General features: G+C 46.9%; 1 protein-coding gene across 3 annotated transcripts in view; it reads left to right on the top strand.

The window, feature by feature from the left end:
• The window catches only part of LOC139275195 (beta-1,3-glucosyltransferase-like), a 467305-nt gene that overhangs the window by 183758 nt on the left and 269942 nt on the right, over positions 1-13605 (top strand). The gene's annotated exons all lie outside the window — the stretch shown is intronic.

Genomic DNA, 13605 nt, shown 5'->3' on the forward strand with positions numbered 1-13605 from the left:
GCAGCCTTTGCATGCATAGTCTTTGTAGCGGCACTGGTGGGCCCTGTGGTTTCCTCCACAGCGCCAGCATGGGGCCATCCGGTTTGTCCCATGTGGCAGACTCAGGGTTGCGGGACTCGGGGCAGCATTTCTGCCTTTAGAAGTATCCATGCGGTGCACTGCGCTCGTCGGTTTAGAGTCCTGGGTCAGTATTCGCCTGAAGTCGCTGACCGAAACCATGTAGGCCTGGCTCACTTAGATTGCTTTCTGCAGGGTGACCGTAATGTCAGCCGAGAGCAATTTGTGTAGGAGGCCTTTGTGGCCGATTCCGATGACATGTCCCTTAGTGCTTCATTAAGGTGGTCGCCAAAATCACACGGTGCAGCTAATCTTCTTAAGTGTGCAGCATACTTGGCAATTTCTTGGCCCTCGGGTCGCCGGTAAGTGTAGAACGGTGCCTGGCTGTGAGGATGCTTTCTTTCGGTTTTAGTTGTTCCTGTATGATTGTTACAAGTTGCTCATAGCTCTTAGTGGTTGTCTTCTCCGGGGCTAGTAAGTCCCTGATGAGACCGTAGATGGTGGGCCCACAACTGCTAAGCAGGATGGCCCTGCGTTTGTTCGGTAGTGTGGCCGGTGTGTCCCCGTCCAGGTCATTGGCTATAAAGAAGTGTTCCAATCTTTCCACAAAAGCATCCCAATCTTCCCCCTCTGTAAATTGCTGAAAGTTGCTGAGGTTAGACATGTTGAGCGTGCAGTTTGTGATCCCGTATTCCTGTCGCCAGTTGTAGTGTATGTAGGCACCTTTAGTAATGACTCCACGAGGCAGGGTATGGTGCTTAAACTCTGCAGACTAGCAGCTCCTGAGTGCTGACAACAAGCTGTGAGTTCCCTTTTACACTGGGTTCCCTGCCGTGAGCAGGCAACCGCTGGGTCTCCAGCAACAGCACCCTCTAGTGTACCGGTAAGGTGTGTACAGTACAAGGGTACATTCAATGTTGCATACAGTGTTACAAACATCACACAGTGAACAGGCATGTATACACAACATACACGGTCCAGCTAGACGTCTTAAGTCGGCAACGAATTCTGATACATCCTGGCCCTCAAAACGAACGTGAGTATAGAATCGATACCTTGAGATGATGATGCCTTCATCTGGTTTGAGATGATCACGTACCAGAGCACACAATGTTTCATAGTCCCTGTTCGTTGGACTTAAGGGCGAGAGGAGATTCTTTGAGCCCGTAGATTTTCGGACCGCAAACCGTGAGGAGGACCGCCCAGCGCCGAACTGCGTCTGCCTCTTTCTCCATTTTGTTGGCCACGAAGTACTGGTTCAAGCGGGCTACAAAGTTTGCCCAATCTTCTCCCTCCCCGAATCACTTCAGAATTCCAATTGTGCTCATTTTTGCATCTAAAGGTTCTTGTTACCTCGCCGCCAAATATTGTGTATGCAATAACTCAATAGACTGAATACTGTAAACTCCGAACAGATACAAACCTGGGTCTACTTTATTAAGGCCCAAAGTGATTACATTACAAGGTGGCTGGCCTTTTATACCTGGGCCACACACACGTGCACACAGCCCAATGACCTCCGACAGTGGCGCCACCTGGTGGCTAGTAAACACAAGCATACATACGTGACAAAAACAATTTCAAAAAACATGCCAAAAATATTTACAAGATCCTTAACTATGTAATCGCTGCAAAAAAATTAAGAAATAAAAACTTTAACTTACCTTTTGCAGGTTTTCATACTTACCGCTGCTGGCAGGGCTGCACCGACAGCTGTGACCTGTAGCTATTCTAGGCGCGGTGTATGGATCGGGAGAGTGCCGAAACTCAGCCTTTTTTTGGGGCAATTTTCTCCATTACACAACTGAATTGTGAGTTCTGGAGAGAACCTTTTGCAGGTGCTGTACTGCATTTCTGCCATGAAAATATTTACATTTTCTCATGCGTGGTCTGTTGTGGCTAGAGGAGGAGTGTGAACAGCAAAGAAGACTGGAACAAGCAGATGCAGCTGAGAGAAGAGGGTGGTGGAGGGGGCAGTACACAGGAAGCTCTACCCAAAGTGGGTCTTCATTACTGGGCCAGTATCCTGGAGTTTCCTGTCTAACACCATTGTGGGAGCACCATCATCATTTTCAATGTGATTTTGCCGCTGAGAAATGCCGCACTGTATCTTCATTCATAAATAATTGCATTTATAAGATATATTTATTCTCAAAGCATTTCACATGAATTAATTTTTGAAATGCTATAAGTGTTCTGTACGCAAAGGCAGGAGTCCTGGGTCAGCAGTATCCTACAAACTGCCATGTGGTGAATAACCAGTTAACTAGCAAAAATTAGCTTCTTAACTCATTTTTCACCAATGTTCTTTGCTCTATTTTGGAGAGGCAATTCAGGTAATAGTGCTAAACCTGTCAATGAATACTATTAGTATTTTCTACCCACATTCCACAACTTTTTATGCATTTTTTTGTTGTTGCTAAAATTAGTGAAATTAGCAAAACCTACATTTTTGCATTTTTGGATGTAGATTTTGCACTAGGGCTATGGTTTAAGGCAGCATCATATTGAATTTTGGATACTTTAGGCCTGATTTTAATCCCCCCCCCCCCGCGGAAACAATGCAAGCGGAGATGGGGGTTACGATGGCAGGGGGCTTGTGCTGCGTTCCCATTGCGATCCTGCTCTACCCATCTTAACTTGCCTGAATTCAGGCAGAGGAATGGTGAAATTATTGGGATCACATGCCATTTTAAAATTTTGCACTATCTCAAACCCACCAGCAAAAGCTGGGGGCAAGTGGCATCCTTGCCACAGGAGGCATAGGTATGTTTTTTTTTTAAGTTGCTGCTTCTCCTGGCCTCACCTTGGACCTACCTTACCACAGACTTAACCCCCGCCGCTTGATCGCTGCTTTTACAGCTTTCCCCTCCAATTTCTGACTTATATTGCCAGGAATTGTTTCTGTAAGGGGGAAAATTGGGAAGGCTTCTCCTCCCACGAGCGGGTCCCCTGATATAGAGGGTCGACGCTCGCCCCAACCCGCGTAACAGCCCCCGGAGTTAGCAGGCAGAGACGAATGGCAAGGTATATGATCTTTTATTACAAACATCTGGGAACACATCTCATCACAGCCGCCTGTGAGTGGAGATGCTCCCCGAACAGGACAATCATACAACTTTTATACATTTCCAAAACCCCTCCGTTCCCTGGTGTGACCTCCCTAGATCTCTAATTGGACTACCTTATCAGTAATACTTTGGATTGACAGACCCCAAGGCAGCCTTGGACCCTACCAAGATGACTTCTTCAGGTTAGAATTTGCTGATTCTCCTTGGTGCTCGTGAGTCTGCCTCGAGCCTATTCGCAAGGTCTTATCAATGTCTGTTTAGATTCTCACATCGTATCCTGTCGGAATATAATCTAATGTCCTGGTACATATTGAATTAATAACTTCTGGAGCCTTGGTGCTGGAATGTACAAGGCCAAAGAGAGGCCTTTTACCTCCTTATGGATGGGTGCAGGAACCAGCACTTTAACCCTTGTCCCGCTGGTACCCCGAATGCCAAATTTTTCTCTTACAGTTTCCATTTGTCCCTGACGGCAGCCTGACCGATCACGAATTTCAAGACCCATTTGGCAGCTTCGGGCGGGGGTCAGTATCGGAGCATACGAATGAGGCCGAGGAGTTAAAATCTCCTGGACCTCACGCTCTGGGGAGGGGGCAGCCTCCTTCCTGGCCCAACTTAAAATCATCGTTTTTGATTTGTTTTACCAGGACATTGGCATTGTTGGGCTAGACAGGAAATGTCGCTTGAAAATTGAAATCTAGTCTGAAGTTTTACCTCCCTCCCTGTTTAGCTGCCTTTATTTAATGTTGATTTCAGTAATCCTTCCAAGAACACAGCAATGGCATGTTGACTAACTTTTTTGCTGTTTCCAACCACCGTCGACTGTTTCCATTGTCTTGTTCATATCCTTGCCACTTCCTCCCATTGCCTGGGTACCTTTCCTTCCCTCAATGCTCATTGTTGCCTGTTCTCAAATTGTTTTCTAGCTGCTTTCTCAATGTTGCAGTCTATTGATCTCTTTCAAGTTAGCTACATCCGTTAGCTACATCCAAGCTTTCCAAGGCTGTTGGTGTGATTTTTTTTTTTAGTTTGTTTGTGTAGTTTCCTTGTCAACTTTGCATCCTTGGTGTGTGTGTCTGTCAGCTAAATATTTTAAATTATTTGCAGATGCTTTTTACTTTTATTGCATGGAAAATAATATAAGCAGCATTAGTATTCTTGTAATTGATTTTGTTCAACAAATGGAGGAAGATATTTTCTACTGCAACCTATTAGAAATGCGAAACAACAACAACTTGCATTTATATAGCACCTTTACATCAGAAAAACATCCCAAGGTGCTTCACTTAAGGGTAATCTGACAAAAATTGACACTGAAGAAAGAAGGAACGGAGTTTGTGGTGGGGCCTTAAGATAATGTCCTCTGTCTTCCCAGTGTTTAATTGGAGCAAATTGCAGCTCATCCAGGATGAATGTTGAGCAAGCAGGCTGACAACACGGAAGCTGTGGAGGGGACGGAGGAACTGGTGTCAGCAGCGTACATGTGGAATCTGACGTCATGTCTTTGGATCATATTGCCAAGGGGTAGCATGCAGAGGAGGGATAAGCGGAACCAAGGATAGATCCTTGGGAGTCTCCAGAGATAATGGTGTGGGAATGGGAAGAGAAGCCATTATAGAAGATTCTCTGGCTATGACTGGATTGATAAGTGTGGAGAGGGCAGTCCCACTGAGCTGGGCATCGGAGGAGAGGCAATAGAGGAGGATGGTGTGGTGGATGATGTCCAAGGCTGCAGAGAGGTCGAGGAAGGATAGAACACCATGGTCACAGTCATAGAGGATGTCATTTGTGTGTTTGATCAAGGCTGTTTCAGTGTTGTGGCTGCTGCAATATGTTAAGCAACCTCCTTTGTCCTCTGGTTCACAACAATACATTTCGAGTAAGCACGAGACTTCGTAGTGGAGTATGCTGTACAGACTTTATTGCTGCACAGTAAAGGTGATCGGCCTTTAACTATATACAGAGAGTGACTTTGCTAGTTAGTACACTGAGATATTGTCGAAAACCATGATCCTTTATACACCATGGGGGCAAAATTTCCCTGCGCCCCGACTGAAGGCGGTAACCTTCTGGGGCTGGGCATTTTAGCGCCCAGCGTGGAAGTCCCGCCCCTAATGCTGAATTGGGCCTAACGCCCCTCCAAGGAAGCGAAGCATAATTTCCTGCACTTCGCTTCCTGTAGAGGCGGGTCCTGGGGAGCCACTGTGGAGCTGAGTCAAGCGCTACGTGAATGCTCCGCATATCGCTGACACGCTACAACGCCCCTCCCGTTCGATTAAAGGGGAGGGCCGGTGCGCACTGTACAGGCCTGTTGGTGGCCGCCACTGGGGCCACCAGGGCAGTGAGAGTCCGGGTCAGCAGTCCGGCACCCAAGGCGGAGTGCTGGGCTGCACGATGGCGGCCGGACCACGCTACGACCTGACAAACAAAGATGGCCGTCCCCTTTAAGGGGTGCCCCAAGAGCGGATGTCTGCCAGCCTCGCGACTCGTGAAGATGGCATTAACATCTGCCCACGCCAGCCTTGCAGCCTGCGGGGCAGTTTCCTGGCGGTGAGCGGTCGCCACGCATCGCAGGTTGTGTGGGGCGCAGCACTGCTAAGACAGCACCTCCGAAATCTCCCGGGCAATTTCCCGGGAGGCGGTAGCCACCCCCTGGCCCCGGGCAAAAACTGTCTTGCACCCCCCAAAGGTGCTAACGAGACTATACAAAGGGGCAAATTCGCCGCCCCATATTTTAACTACATTAAAGGAAAATGTCAATGACATTTATTTCCCAAATCCATGAAAACAGATTATGGGCTCAATTTTCCTCTTTGCCGATTTTTGGCGCCCATGAGGATTAGCGATCGATTTTTTTTTGAGCCCGATTGCAGCGAAAAAATAAGTTGCAACTTTCACCAAAGTTAAATTTCATTTTGGTGCTGCGGTACCTGAAGTTAAATCTGGGGGTGGACTTTCAAGTCTGCCCCAAAAGCTGAGGTTGCCAGACACACTGAGGGAGGTTGCTAGGGTAACGAGAGACACACTGAGGGAGGTTGCTAGGGTAACGAGAGACACACTGAGCGCTGAAGCTGCCCCTGCAAGTTGGAAGTTCCAGGGCTTGCAGCGGGGGGACGCGGGGGCATTTAGCCCGGGATTGCAGCAGGACCTGGAGTGGCGGGGGTGGCATTTGGCCCAGGGTTTCAGCAGGCGTGGGTGGCCATTCGGTCCGGGGTTGCAGCGGGACCGGGAGTGGGGGTGGCCATTCGGTCCGGGGTTGCAGCGGGAGTGGGGGTGGCCATTCGGCTCGGGGCTGCAGCAGGAGCGGGGTCTTTTTGGCCTAGGATTGCAGCGGGACCGGGAGTTGCTGTGGGACTGTGAGCAGGGGTGGGGCCTTTCGGTCCAGGATTGCAGTGGGACCGGGAGCTGGGGGCCAACATCTTAACAAGTAATCTTTAATGTAAAGAGGTGAAAAAGGAAAGTACTTTAACATGATTATTACAAACTATCTTTATGAGCAAGACTAACTAAATTGCAAAGAAGCAGCTCCGATACAGACCTGAGCGCTGATTTTCTTAAGTTAATGGAGGGTTTTTCTGAAGACCACTCTCCGCCATTGTTAAAAAATCGGTGTTGGGGAAAATCGCTTAAATGGCCAAAAAGAGCCAAAATCAGCGCGGAATCCAGTTTTCAACCAGACTGGCGCCAAAAAATCTGTTCTAAAAAAAATCCAGCATTGACAGTCACCAGCCACCGGCGTACAAACCTTGAGGAAAGTTACAAATTCACGGTTACGCCAAAAAAATTCAGCGGGAGCCAAAAAACGGCGCCCAATGGTGGCGAGAAAAGAACCCTGTCTATGTAAACAGTTTTCCATTGTTTGCCTCTGAAGCACTTCCCTTAAACAAAACTTATTTTACGTACTGTTATCGTTAACAAAAGGACTCGCTACCCCTGTTTTATTACCCTACACGCCACCATTCTGTGCCCTTTTTTTGGCGTCCGCTGTTTTTTTTTGAGCAAACTAAAATCTGCAAGTTTCGCCAAAGTTTCTGTGCCATCGTAAACTACTTGTGGCCGATTTTTTTTTTTTTAGTTCCCGATTTTTTTGATGTCACTGGAGGCAGAACCTGACGGCTTCGCCATTTTTGGCCATTTAAGTGAAGTTCGCCAACTACGATTCTTTAAAAAACGGCGCAGTGCACCGTTCTGAAAAACACTTCGTGAACTTGGGAAAATCGACGCGGAGAAGACGCCATTGTTTTAGCGGAGCTGAGTTTGGTTTTGGAGGGAGGGAAGTTGGCATTAATTTCATACACAACTGCATGATGCATGTTTCCTTTTGCAGAGGGGAAAAGAGAAACTAAATTTATTCAAGTTGTAAATGAAAATTGTAACTTGAAGTTCCACCCCACCCACCGAACCTCTGCTCACCGGGCTCGAGGCACACAGGGTCGGAACGCCAGTCGGCAGTATCGTTCCCTCGACTGGACACAGGAGCTCGGCTTCAAAAAACACCCGGCGGCTGGTGGGGGAGCTGAGGGGGGAGGGGTCGAAGCCGAGCTCCTGTGTCTGTCCGAGGGAATGATCCTGCCGGCCGACGCTCCGACCCTCGAGCCCAGTGATCATCGGAGATGGGACAAAAGCAGTTTGTTGCAGAGCAAACATAAGAAATAGTAAATATTGCCCCCAGTCTTCATTTTATCTGGTGAATTATGTGCCCCAAATCTCTGCCTTGAGATGCATGAGCACAAAGCGGCCTCAATTTTTCGGCGCAGAGGAGTGGCACCGGGTGGGGGGGTGGGGGCCATTCGGCCCGGGATAGGAGCGATACCTCCTAATGTGAAGAGGTTTGGAGCAAAAGCAGAAAGGTGCTTGTGCAAGTTGCTGTTGTTATTTATACAATGAGCTGCCCAGTTGCAGTCAAGGACGATGGAAAGCAGTTTCTTCAAATTAAACATAGAGCTCAGTTGGAACAAGTACCAGCAGTTTGTGTCTCTTTATTCTTGCTGTAATGGAACGGCACCGGGGCTCTACAATTGCTTATGTCTTGTGTATGTTTCACTTTCCAGCCTCTGCCCTTCAGTGTGTCCCTCGTTATCCTGTCAACCTCAGATATTTGCCGCAGGTCCTAAGCTCCACCCACACAGCTGAAGGACAATCTGCGCCATACCAAATTCAAAATTTATTACGCCGAAACTTGCAACTTTTTTTGCCACAATCGTCCACTAAAAAAATCAGACGGACCTCTACAACTGCGCCAAAAATCGGCAATGTGGAAAATTGGTTCCATAGTTCCTTACACAAACACTTTATGGGCTCACTTTCCCCCAGTGATTTGCACCGTTTTTTTGGAGCAGGTCACTTTTTTTGGCCTAAGTTTTTAAAAAAAAAAACAGTTTCCCCGATCAATTTGCACCAGCGTAACTCAGTTAGTTACGATTTTTCTAGCCAAAGGGGTTGTAACCTACCACTTGTGCCAATTCTGGCCATTGAGGGAAGTTAGTGTATGTGGCTTCTGCAGAAAAACCTTCTGGAGAGTTAAGAAAATCGGCGCAGGTAAGTGCAGCAAAACCCGGACAGCAGCAGCAGAGCAGGAGAGGTAAGAGAGAGGTGGGGGAAGTCTTTCGGGTACAGTTAGGTGCGGGGACCGGGAGGGAGGAGGCCATTCGGCCTGGGATAGGGGCGGGGGAGCGGACCGGGAGACCACTTGGCCAGGGCCTAGGGGTGGAGGGAGTGGACCGAGAGGCTGTTTGGCCTGGGCTAGGGGCGGGGGAGCCGGACTGGCTAGGGGCGGGGGCGGGGGCAGGTGGGGGAGCGAACTGGCAAGCCTTTCAGCCAGGGCTAAGGGCGGGGGAGTGGACTGGCTAGGGGCGGGGGAGCGACAGCGGACCGGGAGGCTCTTCGGCCAAGGCTTGGGGCGGCAGGTCACTTGGTTGGTGGCGGGGAGGGGTGCGGACTGGCAGGTCACTTGGTTTGGGGTGGGTGGGAGCGAGGAACGGACCGGCAGGTCACTTGGTTGGGGGAGCGGACCGGCAGGTCACTTGACCTGGGATAGGGGCAGGGATTGGCACCAGTATCCGGAAGAGGGGGAGGGGAACTCTAATAATTAGAGGTAAGTTGCTGCAATGTATTTTAATGTGTTGCGAGCTGGCTGTTTGTTTTACATTGTAGTCTCAACCTGCATTATATTCCTGGTTACTATGGCAACCCGATCTTTTTGCTGCAGATCAAGGCTCCACCCCCAAAACTAAAGGACAGGTTAGGCTGCACCAAAATGAAGAAATCACATGGGGAAACTTAGAACATTTTTTTTTGCCGTACTTGGGCCCCCAAAAATGGGCGTAACTCTACAAGTACACCAAATAAAAGCTTTGGTGAAAATTGAACCCTAAATATCAGAAGACAAGTCTTGCTTTCTCCTCATGACACTTCAATGTCATCCTGTTTACAATAGAAAGCTTGACCGTGCATTTATTTTATGACACTTCAATGTCATCTTGTTTAACAAAGTTCGACTGTTGAACTTTTAACTCCCCAAGATGTCCAACATACATCTCCAGGATGTCTTAACATATCCACCTCTTTTTATTTCTTCAAATGCCTGCTCATATAATGAGATGGACTATTTATATGGTATAATTCTCGGCCACAAGTGCTGAACTATGTTTTAAACTTTCACCCGCCATTCATGAGTTCCAATGGTAGATGTCCCCTTTCCAACATCAGCATTACATCATCATATGCATACACTGTCAAGTCATTTAACGTTAGGGTTTTAAACTACAGAGGTCTTGTCTATATAGTCATCATGATACATAGAAACATAGAAAATAGGTGCAGGAGTAGGCCATTCGGCCCTTCGAGCCTGCACCGCCATTCAATAAGATCATGGTTGACCATTCCCTCAGTACCCCTTTCCTGCTTTCTCTCCATACCCCTTGATCCCTTTAGCCGTAAGGGCTATATCTAACTCCCTCTTGAATACATCCAATGAACTGGCATCAACAACTCTGCGGCAGGGAATTTCACAGGTTAACAACTCTGAGTGAAGAAGTTTCTCCTCAACTCAGTCCTAAATGGCCTACCCCTTATCCTAAGACTGTGTTCCCTGGTTCTGGACTTCCCCAACATCGGGAACATTCTACCCGCATCTCACCTGTCCCATCCCGTCAGAATCTTATATGTTTCTATGAGATCCCCTCTCATCCTTCTAAACTCCAATGTATAAAGGCCCTGTTGATCCAGTCTCTCCTCATATGTCAGTCCAGCCATCCTGGAGATCAGTCTGGTGAACCTTCGCTGTACTCCCTCAATAGCAAGAATGTCCTTCCTCAGATTAGGAGATCAAAACTGAACACAATATTCCAGGTGAGGCCTCACCAAGGCCCTGGACAACTGCAGTAAGACCTCCCTGCTCCTATACTCAAATCCCCTAGCTATGAAGGCCAACATACCATTTGCTTTCTTCACCGCCTGCTGTACCTGCATGCCAACTTTCAATGACTGATGAACCATGACTCGTTGTACCTCCCCTTTTCCTAATCTGCCGCCATTCAGTTAATATTCTGTCTTCGTGTTTATGCCACCAAAGTGGATAACCTCACATTTATCCACATTATACTGCATCTGCCATGCACTTGCCCACTCACCTAACCTGTCCAAGTCAACCTACAACCTCTTAGCGTCCCCTTCACAGCTCACACAGCCACTCAGTTTAGTGTCACCTGCAAACTTGGAGATATTACACTCAATTCCTTCATCTAAATCATTGATCTATATTGTAAAGAGCTGGGATCCCAGCACTGAGCCCTGCGGCACTTCACTAGTCACTGCCTGCCATTCTGAAAAGGACCCGTTTAATCCCGACTCTCTGCTTCCTGTCTGCCAACCAGTTCTCTATCCACTTCAGTATATTACTCCCAAACCACGTGCTTTGATTCTGCACACCAATCTCTTGTGTGGGACCATGTCAAAAGCTTTTGAAAGTCTAAAAACACCACATCCACTGGTTCTCTCTTGTCCACTCTACTAGTTACATCCTCAAAATATTCCAGAAGATTTGTCAAGCATGATTTTCCCCTTCATAAATCCATGCTGACTTGGACTGATCCTGTCACTGCTTTCCAAATGCGCTGCTATTTCATCCTTAATAATTGATTCCAACATTTTCCCCACTACTGATGTCAGGCTAACAGGTCTATAATTACCCGCTTTCTCTCGCCCTCCCTTTTTAAAAAGTGCGGTTACATTAGCTACCCTCCAGTCCATAGGAATTGATCTAGAGTCGATAGACTGTTGGAAAATGATCACCAATGCATCCACTATTTCTCGGGCCACTTCCTTAAGTACTCTGGGATGCAGACTATCAGACTATACAAACAAATAAAAACATAATACATTGTACGGAACGCTAATCATAGACTTAACAGAATCACCAGCTCTTCTTGTACCATTATGCATCTTGTGAATATTCTCGCTAAGTATCATTTCTTACTAGATTTCAGTTATTCCAATTTCATTGTGATCTCAAAGAAATTCAACCCTGAATTTAAAAAATCCAAATTCTATGTTCCAATTTCAGTCCCTCTGATAGGTACCAGTGCATTTAACTCTATATTGTTTCATTAAAGTGTCAGTTTTGCTATGGAGTATGTATATCAGTGCCTTGAATAAAATTTGTCTCGCTCTCCTAGCTACATTGACCATTTCATGACCTGCTGTTGTCAAATAACTGAGCATGTCTGAGACCCGTTCTTCAATGCATCTTCACCATACATTTCCACGTGCTAGTTGCCTCATGCGCAACATATGTCATTTGTATGCACACTGGTATCACATCATACCACACTTGACATCAGATACAAGCCATTCCTCGGCTTTAAATGATCTTATCAAAAGATCGGAGGTTTTTTTAATCTCTCCCTGCACGGTCCCAATGTTTAGGCCAGGCTTATCATATACATTTTCCTCATTGTTCAATATTGGCAAAGACACAAATATCTCCAAGAGAAACCTATCAATTAATGATTCTCGTCTACATTTTCCTGACTTTCACTAGAATGTATCTCGATACCAAATTGAAATCTTTTCAGTTATTATGTTACTCAGGGAGCTAACTTAAAAACTAGGACCTCAAAAGTAGTAATCTCAGGATTGGTACCAGTGTCATGTGGTAGTCAGAGTAGGAATCGCAGAATCGCTCAGATGAATACGTGGCTTGAGGAGTGATGCAGAAGGGAGGGATTCAAATTCCTGGGACATTGGAACCGGTTCTGGGGGAGGTGGGACCAGTACAAAGCGAACGGTCTGCACCTGGGCAGGACCGGAACCAATGTCCTAGGGGAGTGTTTGCGAGTGCTGTTGGGGAGGAGTTAAACTAATATGGCAGGGGGATGGGAACCACTGCAGGGAGACAGAGGGAAGTAGAATGGGGACAGAAGCAAAAGATAGAAAGAAGAAAAGTAAAAGGGGAGGGCAGAGAGACCAAGTCAAAAATTAAAAAGTGCCAAATTACAGCAAAATTCTAAAAGGGCAAAGTGTGTTAAAAAGACAAACCTGAAGGCTCTGTGCCTCAATGCGAGGACTATTCGGAATAAGGTGGATGAATTAACTGCGCAGATAGCATTTAACGGAAATGATGTGATTGGCATCACAGAGACATGGCTCCAGGGTGACCAAGGCTGGGAACTCAACATCCAGGGGTATTCAACATTTAGGAAGGATAGACAGAAAGGAAAAGGAGGTGGGGTGGCGTTGCTGGTTAAAGAGGAAATTAATGCAATAGTAAGGAAGACATTAGCTTGGATGATGTGGAATCGGTATGGGTGGAGCTACGGAATACCAAAGGGCAGAAAACGCTAGTGGGAGTTGTGTACAGATCACCAAACAGTAGTAGTGAGGTTGGGGACAGCATCAAACAAGAAATTAAGGATGCGTGCAATAGAGGTACAGCAGTTATCATGGGCTAACCAAACTGGTAACAACGCGGCGGAGGATGATTTCCTGGAGTGTATTCGGGATGGTTTTCTCGACCAATATGTCGAGGAACCAACTCGAGGGCTGACCATCCTAGACTGGGTGATGTCTAATGAGAAAGGACTAATTAGCAATCTTGTTGTGCGAGGCCCCTTGGGAAAGAGTGACCATAATATGGTAGAATTCTTTAAGATGGAGAGTGACACAGTTAATTCAGAGACTAGGGTCCTGAACTTAAGGAAAGGTAAATTCGATGGTATGAGATGTGAATTGGCTGGAATAGACTGGCGAGTGATACTTAAATAGTTGATGGTGGATAGGCAATGGCAAACATTTAAAGATCACATGGATGAACTTCAATGATTGTACATCCCTGTCTGGAGTAAAAATAAAACGGGGAAGGTAGCTCAACCGTGGCTAACAAGGGAAATTAAGGATAGTGTTAAATCCAAGGAAGAAGCATATAAATTGGCCAGAAAAAGCAGCAAACCTGAGGACTGGGAGAATTTTGTAATACAGC

Source organism: Pristiophorus japonicus, chromosome 10 (genome assembly GCF_044704955.1).
Source record: "Pristiophorus japonicus isolate sPriJap1 chromosome 10, sPriJap1.hap1, whole genome shotgun sequence".
In the NCBI taxonomy this organism is placed as follows: Eukaryota; Metazoa; Chordata; class Chondrichthyes; family Pristiophoridae; genus Pristiophorus; species Pristiophorus japonicus.